Below are 9,982 nucleotides of genomic sequence, written 5' to 3'. Positions count from 1 at the left end.
GGAAGTGCCCCATAACTGGAGGCCTACACAGAAGGAAGCCAGAGCAGCAGGGGGAAAAAATGGGGGCCATATGTGGTACCCAGCAGAAACCATGTGGGACTCCCAGCAATAAATGCTGGACTCTTTTCCAGAAGCAGAGGTCCTGCAATTATAGATGAGAGTCAGAGAAATCTGTGTTGCTACTGTTAATGTCATCCCACTTCAACAAGGATTTACGTAGCCTGGGGAAGCATAGTAATAATTACTATTATTATTTACCAGATAATAGCAATCTTTATAAGAAAAAGTGCCTTTCATTTCTTATTAATCACTGCCTAGCCTAATCCCCTACAAACAGGTGCTGAATAAATGTTGACTAAATGAATAAATAAATGCATGACTACTTTATTATCTCAGGTTTCCCTGAAATTGGAACATAAAAGATATCATGTTAAGGTGTAAAGAATGGCACAACAGGCTCATAATCAAAGGATGACTAGTGAATGACATCAAAGTCCACAGATTCTGGGATGTCGCAGAAGCACTAAAACTTCCATGAGTGTATCATCTGTAGTCTGAAGACTGCTCTGGAATTGATCATATTTTCCATCTGCAACAACTCCTTGGGGTGGTAAATGTCATATGCTACTACCTCCTGGGTAAGTAGCATATCATTCTCTGTGCCTGTCTAAAACTCTAAGGAGAGTTATTTGTCATCAAGTGTGTCTTTCCACTGGGCAAAAGCTGGGTCCTCAGTGTTTGCTAATCATTCAGAGTGTGTCTTGAGCTGTACCAAAACCTGGATCAGTTTCCCCTGCTCAGTAGTGGTGAGTTACAGATGTGGTCCTACCTTCTTCTTGGCATTGCCAACAGCAATGTGCCTTGACCTCTATCAATAAGAATTTAGAACACATTTCCCCCTTTTCAACTAAAATCTTTGTCGCAAGTAAAACTTCTGCCAACTAGACCTCATCTGAATGCTTCTGTGCTAGGCCCCAGGACTCATTTGGGTTTGAGCCCAATCTGTTCAGAAACCACAAGTTGAAAATAAATAAATAAATATTTAGAGTATGGGGGTGTTCAAATAATTGTATGAACCAAAAATACTTTTTAAACAAAATTTTCTACATCTTTTTTTTTCCCTGTAACTATTTATTCCCTCCCCTTTAACACACCTCGGCAGGAATAGCCTAAGAGGTTTCATCCAATAAACATGGCTCAACCCATTTTTCTTATCAGATTTCTCTCTCCTGAAAAGTTTTCTGAAGTGAGGAAAGATATTATTGCCCTCAACTGTAACATGATCTATTTCTCTGGTCTCCTTTAAGCTGTTTATCATTTGCTTCACTATTTCAGATGGAATTAATCTTCGAAAAACAGATAAGATGTTTTATGGCTAAAAGCTCCATCAAGACTTTTTCACAACTTGTTAATGGAACAGAAAGCAGCCAGGTAACTGCATTGCGGGTGCTGTAATAAATGCTTACTACTGCATTCACTAAAGCCGTCAGCGTTGCTTCACAGACATTGAGGAAACCTCTCTGTTTCATAAATCACTGAAATATTTCAGGACCTTTTGCATGAGCCAGAGATAGTCTCAGAGAGTTGAGCATCAATAACAATGAAACCGACATGACAACATGCAACAGCAATCTGAAACATTATATGGGGAGTTCCAGCCTGCCTTTCATTGGAGGAATACTAAAAATAAGTACATTTCACCACCCCTCCCCCAACGCACGCGAGCACGCCACTTAGGCAACTTATTACTTCTAGGGCTAATTAAGCCTTTTTTCTTTAATAGAGACACTATAACCAGACTTAATACATGATGGAAATTTTACATTTCAATCTACTTATACGGAATGAATCTAAAATATATAAATTAGTTGAACATATTATGCATTATCAGTGAACTCGACTTGCAATATTTTACAGTGGAGGATCCTGCTCAGGGACAGCTTCTTTTTTTTATTAATTTTTATTGGAGTATAGTTGCTGTACAATGTTGTGTTAGTTTCTGCTGTACAGCAAAGTGAATCAGTTATACACATACATATATCCCCTGTTTTTTGGATTTCCTTCCCATTTAGGTCACCACAGAGCATTGCATAGAGTTCCCTGTGCTATACAGTAGGTTCTCATAAGTTATCTATGTTATACATAGGAGTGTAATATGTCAATCCCAATCTCCCAATTCATCCCCCCCTCCCTTCCCCCCTTGGTATCCATACGTTTGTCAGAGACAGCTTCTTATTGGCAAAATAGGTAAGTCCCACCAAGAGAAATGAACTTGGTCTTTGTGAGATTCATTCTCTTTTCCAGTTGCTCAGGCCAAAACTCTTAGAATCATCCTTGATTTCTCTTTCTTTGACACCCCACATCCAACCCTGGGTAAACTCCGGAAAGTCCTAATTTTACATAACTGGAATCCAGCATCTCAGCACCTCCACAGTCGAGGCCTGATGTAAGCGTCTCCAAGCTGGTTTTCCAGCTTCCTCCTTCACCCCTCTATAACCTATTCTCCACCAGAAGGCAGAAGATCCTTTAAAAATGTAAGTCACATCCCGTCACTCATTGGCTTCCATCTCACTGAGAGTAAAAGCCAAAGACCGACCAAGGTTTAGAAAGCCCTCTGCTGAGGGCTCTCTGCTAATTATGCATTTCACTGATAATGCATAATATGTTCAACTAATTTATATATTTTAGATTCATTCCGTATAAGTAGATTGAAATTTAAAGCTTTCTGAGCTCATCCCCACCATTTGCCCTCAATTATTCCCGTCTAGCCAGTCTGGCTTCCTCCTGCTCTTCATCTTCTGCTCTTCCCTGAAGAAGGTCTTTGCACTTGATATGCCCTCTGCCTAGAATCAATTTCTGCAAGATATCCACGTGGTTGGCTCTCTCACTTGCTTCAGAACTCTGCTCAAACAGTACCTTATTGGGGAGGTTTGGCCATCATACATAAAAGAGCTCATCAACTGGATCCAATTTATGTGCCTCTGCAGATTTGTTCTGTTCCACCTGTCCCCAGGCATCACCAGTTTGCCCTGCTTCCCGGGTGGAGGAGCCCCAGTAAATACAGTGCATGTGATCAAAACCCTGACGTCATCTCTTACCTTTGCTGGCTGATTCAACTCCTCCTTCTGGGAGAGAGTCAGCCCTCGGCAGCTCCTGAATCCAGGGTCAATCCGGATTGACCAATTGGGTTGACCCAATCCGGGGTCAACCCGGTCAACCCATGAAGGTTCCAGCCACCCCAGTAGCTGCCCAGAGAGACCAGATAACAGAAACCAGAAGTGAATTTGATCAGTGAGAGACCAGAAATAGAAGGAAATCAACACAAGTTGCTCTCCTTCTCTTGTTCATTCCCCCAAGTACGAAGCTCCGTATGGACTCTCTGGGAATGTACTGAGTGACCCACCTGTTTCTCCTGAGGCTGTGACCAGTTCAAAAATGCACCACCTTTTTTTTGTTTTCCTGATTGCTCTACTTTGCATTCCTTTCTCCCTCACCTTTACTGCTCTGAGATTGCACCTCCCAAAAGTATTAGGATGTAAGCTTTGTCTCAGGTTCTGTGTCCTAGGGAATCTAAGATATGCATACACACGTGCGCGCGCGCACACACACACACACACACACACACACACACACACACACACACAGCTACACTCCACAGTAAGCTTTGTCTCAGGTTCTGTGTCCTAGGGAATCTAAGATATGCATACACACGTGCGCGCGCGCACACACACACACACACACACACACACACACACACACACACACAGCTATACTCCAAACCCTGATCCTGCTATATTTCTCTTCCCTGCTTGTAGTCAGCTATCTTTACGTCTATCTCCCACTGTGAAATGGAAACCACATGAGATCACTGACTTGGTTTCTTTTGTTTGTTGCAGGATTCCCAGTAGCTAGAAGAGTGCCTAGCACCTATAGGCATTTAATAAAAGTTTAGAAAATAAATAAATGAGAAGTTTGTTTGCAAGTGTGGAATTTCGCTCCAAAAACACAGAAACTAGAGAAGTTCAGGTTTTTATACGTGACCTGCCTTTTGATGTTAAAACTCCCATCTGGAAGTTTTCCTATTCTTCTTCCTCTCCTAATTTCACCAAACCTCACTGGCCACCTCTCAACTCAAAACTTAACTTCCAAAACTCCCTTCCCCCACTTAGGCTCACTTCTGACATAACCATTTCCATAATCATACTAATAAGTTTTTTTTTCAATGCCCCTAGATGGGGCACATACATACCTAAGGTGTACTTTATGCATTTTACCCATTCTCACACAACTACATAATATCCTAAAGTAGATTCAGCCTGTCTTTATCCACCACACACCCCCTCATAGACATGCACAGGGATATTCCCTCCCCACATCCAAGCCCCTCATGCTGACCCTGTATTAATAATGACTACTCATTACGGAGTGCATACCATGTGCCAGGCATGGTGGTGGACATTTAGTCCTCACAACAACCCCGAAAAGTGTGAAAATATTTTAAAACTCATTCATACTAAAATGTTTGGGACTTAACTACTGTATGTTCCCCTCAGAGTTATTTGCCTGGAGGAAGCTGACGTAGTCAACGGCAATGAATCCCTCTGATACAAGTTTGTGCACCAGGAAGCAAGGACTCCATGGGGAAAGCAAGGCTCCTTCCTTCCTCATACTCTTGAATTTACAGTCCTGTCCAAAGAAATGATTCTTTGCTTTGTAACTGTCCTGGAATTGCGTCATGAGACTATGTTCCATCTCTATGTCATTGAAAGCTCCTTGAGATCAGACATGGCTTTTATTTCTTAGGTGTTCCTGGAAAACTGCATTTGTGTCTTATCCTAGCCTCCCATCTCCCTCTGCTCTAGCCTGTCTGTACTTCCACCAACTGATTCATTCTCCCATACAGTGGTCTCCAAAGTGGGAGTGTGCAGATCCAGGTAATGAACAAGATGATTCTGGGGGTTTGCAGAAACATATATTTATTATGTGTGTGTATGTATGTGTATATATATATATATATAATATATAGATTTAAAAAATAAAACATTACATAAGCTTTATTACATTTCATATACATAGACTCATACTGCTGTCTTCCCCTGGTCTATATGTAAGAATGTCAAGGGCACATAACATACATGAGACACCTAAACACAGAGCAGGTGACCAGGACCCTGTTGCCGCTCTTGCATATTTAGTGCTTTACAGTTTAGGTATATCCAGGTAACAGTGAGGTTACAAACTATATAACTGAGTTTTAACTAACTCTGGGAAATGGACACCTGGCTTAAAAACTCCTGCAAAGAAGCCATCTATGGACAAGAATACCAATTTTGCAAGCTCAAATGAACAAGAAAATAGCAGCATTAACACATTTACCCCAGTACAGATTTTTCATCTAACACATTATAATATAAAATCAGTGACAAGAAAGTGGCTAAAAAAATTCAAAGCTATCCAGAAGACCATTTAAAACATAGATTTACATTTATTTTCATTAACAGTGAGCTAAATCTCATATATATATGTATATATATATATATGTGTGTGTGTGTATAGTATCTTGACATATTGGTTAATGACTTTGATATACATATGTAGAATTGTGCTTTGAAGTAAAAGCTAATGATAATTCAAACCAGTCACAATTCACAAGACATTTTTTTAAATAAGCATCGGAAACAAAGAGACAAGCCGCTGCAATTTTTGGAAAGATGTTTAAATTAGGCATTACTCAATCCACTGTCCTACAAAATTTCAGGAAACATGTAATTTCCTTTTAACAGTAAAAAACAAAAGGCTATGTGCAATTACTGATATCCTTTTTTTTTTTTTGCTTTGGTAAGTGCTGAAATAATGCATACAAAATGATACGGTACAAACCAACATGGACACCTTTGTCAGAAAATACAGGACTTTTTAACCAGATTAAAACTCTTCCAAACAAAGAATTTCAGTGGAATCTGAACCCATTTTGATAAGATGCATGGAAAACATTGCTGAAATTTTATTTTTTCATCTTTCTATTTTATTAGATTAAAAAACACAAACAAAACCAGTAGGAACTAAGGGAAAAGATGGGGAAAGAAATACAGGAAAGGGCTGGACAAAAATCAGCGATGACAGGAGAAGCGGAAGGTGAGGGGGTGGCGGGAGACATTAAGAGCCCCAAGTCAGAGCAGGAAAGAGGTTTCTGAGGACAAGACATCACGTCATTTGATGACAGTTTTCTGGCTCATGGCTCAGGGCCCAGAGCCTTAGAGGGGCTCAGGAAGTGATGGACCAGGTTCCCAGGGCTGAGGCAGTGGGCAGAAGCCCATGGACAGTGATGTACTTTTTGTAGGCCTCAGGGATGATCTTGAAGCTGGAGCAGTGACGTGGCGGATGTCTGTAACAGGGTCCTGGTTTAGGGCCGGGCAATGGGTCACTGGGCTGACCTCTCCAACAGGGACCTTTGGGGACCGCCCTTGGAGAAACCATTCCTCAACTGTCCCCTCATCCCTAAAAGTGATGAAGGCATGTGGACCGCAGGCAGGAGGGATGACGGGTCCAGGGCCAGCATCGGGAAGCTGCAGAAGCTGTGGGAGTAGGACCAAGTCCTTCTACGACGACTTCCTTTTCTTTAGGGCCTGGCTCCCCACCAAGCGGCACTGTCACTGAATGGGAGGTGGCGACGGACCCCGGGCACTTCCGCCTCCTGGGAACCTGCTTCTTTCCATCAGCTTCGTGCCACTCATGTGTCTCCAGTGAATGTCAGTCAAGCTCCTCTGTGATTTTGGCCTCCCCGAGCAGCTCCTCCACTCCCAGTGGGGCCCCTCTCGGCCCCGTGACCGGCCTCCTGTACCTGAAGGAATGTGGTGTGTGCACAGCTGTAGATGGACGCAGGAACTTCCCACAGCCAGAGCCACTGTCCTGTAGCTCTGGTGGGAGCAGTGCCTTCTCTTCTCGGCTTTTCTGGGCGCCACCAAGCAAGGTGCTGCTGACATCCTGAGGCCTCAAGCTCTTGAGAGGCTCCTTACCCTCCTTTTTTTTAAAAAAAAATAATAAATTTATTTATTTTTGGCTGTGTTGGGTCTTCGTTGCTGCACGTGGGCTTTCTCCAGTTGTGGTGAGTGGGGGCTACTCTTCATTGCAGTGCACAGGCTTCTCATTGCGGTGGCTTCTCTTGTTGCGGAGCACGGGCTCTAGGCGCACGGGCTTCAGTAGTTGTGATGCATGGGCTTAGTTGCTCCGCGACATGTGGGATCTTCCCGGACCAGGGTTTGAACCCGTGTCCCCTTCATTGGCAGGTGGATTCTTAACCACTGTGCCACCAGGGAAGCCCTTCTTATCCTCCTTGATGGCAGCTCCATGCTTCCTTCTCAGCTATTCTCCATCACCGGAGTGTTCAGTCCCCTTCTCCACATCAAAGTCAGAGTCTACTGCATCCTCTGTGTCTGACTGGTCCCCTGGGTCCTCATCACCTCCTGAGTCCTCTGTGAAACCCCATAAGCTATCCGGTAGAGCTCATCCTCCCCCCTTGCCCTCAGGAGCCCAGAGAGCTGGCGCCCTGAGGTCTTCTGAGGGCTCGGCCCCCCAAACTCCAACCGCTCGTGGACCCTGCACCTCTTCCAGCCACTGCTCACACAGCATGGTCCTCGGATCTCAGAGCCCACGCCACTACCTGCAGGCCTCCGGCAGCCTGGAAATTATTTTTAAATCAAGAATTGGGACAAATTACACAGTGTTATGAGTTTGATATATAATGAAAGTATCCTTATTTCTATTTTACCAAGTCTCAGCATATGGTTTTTGCTTGGTTGTGTTTCAATAATAAAATACATGAAGAATTTCTTTTTTTTTCAAACCGTCAAAGGTAAAATATAGGCATGAGATATATTCTCAACAGTAAATTACTTCTTTCATGGTAAAGCTGTGTAAGTAATGGGACCACTCCTTTTACCAACTGTTTTAAAGGATTTTGGCTAAGATTACTGAGGCAGATCATATGTGACATTCATTCACCCTGCTCTGCTCTACACAGGCAAGCACAGAACACCATCAGTGTGGTTAATTTAAGTTTACTTTTTTTAATCTTTAAAATATGTTTGACTCTTTAGGAACAAATGGAAATGGCAAGTAACCATGAACATATTTTCTACCACACAGAGATTTGCTTATGGCAAAGTACTCAAAAGGGCTAAAAACATATATTTACAGAAAGACAAGTGTTCCAGACATGCTAAGCTTTTCTATGATGACAAGCAGGCTATCAATAACATGCTACCTATCAAGTATTTTTTAAATGACAATAACAATAACATTAATAACACAATCTGTCCCTTCAAGGTGGAAGTAATGTTTCAATAGTAAATAAGAAGGAACTACCTTTTCTTCTGAAAAAGAAGAAAAGAGAGAAACTCAGGCTACTGACAGAGCACATTGGAAAAGGATATATAGAAAGATGTCCATTGTTATGTAATTTGGATACAAAACTAAATTAGTAAATATATCATCTATTTTTTAAAATCTCATATCAGCACATTCTAAAACCTTGGAAATAAGATTTTTGTAACCAGTTTTAGCTCTTCCAAACAAAGAATTTCAGTGGAATTTTGATAACAATGAAAAATGGTAAAACCTATTTATTGCTTTGCAAGAACAACTGATTGACATCAGAGAAGATGGAAACCTACTAGCCACATTTTAACAAAAGCCTTTCCATAATTGGTGAATTGAATTTATTTAAAACAGCCAATAAAGGAAATTTTTCCATTTGGATTTATGTGCCTTTGTGAGATATAGTCCTCAATTGCAAAAACCACTACAAAAAAGTACTGAAAAGAAGTGAATTAAGAAAGACATTTAAATAGTTGTATCAGAAAAATTTTAAGTTTCAGAAAACAGTGAAGCATATTCAAATTTAACAGTAATTTCAGTGAGAGCAAAAAGACTTTTGTACCATTAATAATTAAAATAAAAATAAAACAATAATTGCTTATTTCATCATGAGCTCAGCCTCTTTGGGTTATAATGTTATAGACTTTATGATATGCATAACAGGTACTGACACAGTAGTTTGTCTATAATTTGGAAATAAATAAATATACATATAGTGAGGATGTATACTGGATTTCTTTTACTAATAGTGACCTGCAAATAAAACATTTTGGAAGGCCATGTGCCCTATGTCAGGGCTATTCAGTGTGTTCTGTGAACCCACCACATCAGTGTGACATGTGAGATCACTGGAAATGCAAATTCTGAGGCTCCATCCCAGACCTACTGAATCAGAATCTTTGGGTAGGGGGTCAGGAATATGTGTTTTAACAAAAGCTTCAAGTGATTCTCTGATGCACATCAGATCTGTTCAAGACCTTGCTCTTTCAGAGCTGCATGTTGGATACTCAATTAAGGCCAAACTTCTCACCATATCATTCAAAGGCTCTCCAAATCCAGCCAGGCCTCCTTTAAGGGTCTATTTCCATGACCCCCCACCATGTTGGCTGTCCCAGGTGTTCTTGGGTGCCCCCTTCTTCCCTCCTCTCTGCCTCGTTTATGTTCTTTTCTTCACTGGATTCATTTCCAGCCCTATTATGTCTGCTTAACCAAAATCTCCGCAACCTTCAATACCTGCCTCAGAAGTTACCTATTCTAGGAAGATTCTCATGATTTTAGAGGAAGGGGAAAAAAAACTTGCCTACATGTTCTCTCTCCCTTTTTTTTTTTAATGCCCAGAGCATCTTGTTTATTTGCCCTGGCACTGACTGTGTTGCATCATGCATTATAGTCATGCAGGCACTTATCTCATTCCCTCTGTAGATTGCAGGCTCCTTGATAGAGAGACTTTATTCATCTTCCTTTATCCCCTAGTTTAACACAGTCCTAGCAGACTCTCAATAGTTTGCTACAGAGTCGAAATAAAGTCCCATAACTGAGCTCTGCCCACACTGTGGTCTTCCTTCATCATGCTGTTGGGGACATTGCCTCACCATGGAGAACCTGG

At 41.6% G+C, this 9,982-nt stretch overlaps 1 pseudogene; it reads right to left on the bottom strand.

Annotated features, from left to right (window-relative positions):
- Window positions 1-6,209: 6,209 nt before the first annotated feature.
- Window positions 6,210-9,982, bottom strand: part of LOC102977095 (vacuolar protein sorting-associated protein 72 homolog) — a 44,681-nt pseudogene continuing 40,908 nt past the window's right edge.

This window comes from Physeter macrocephalus, chromosome 1 (assembly GCF_002837175.3).
Source record: "Physeter macrocephalus isolate SW-GA chromosome 1, ASM283717v5, whole genome shotgun sequence".
In the NCBI taxonomy this organism is placed as follows: Eukaryota; Metazoa; Chordata; class Mammalia; order Artiodactyla; family Physeteridae; genus Physeter; species Physeter macrocephalus.
This window is presented reverse-complemented; position numbering and strand designations above follow the sequence as displayed.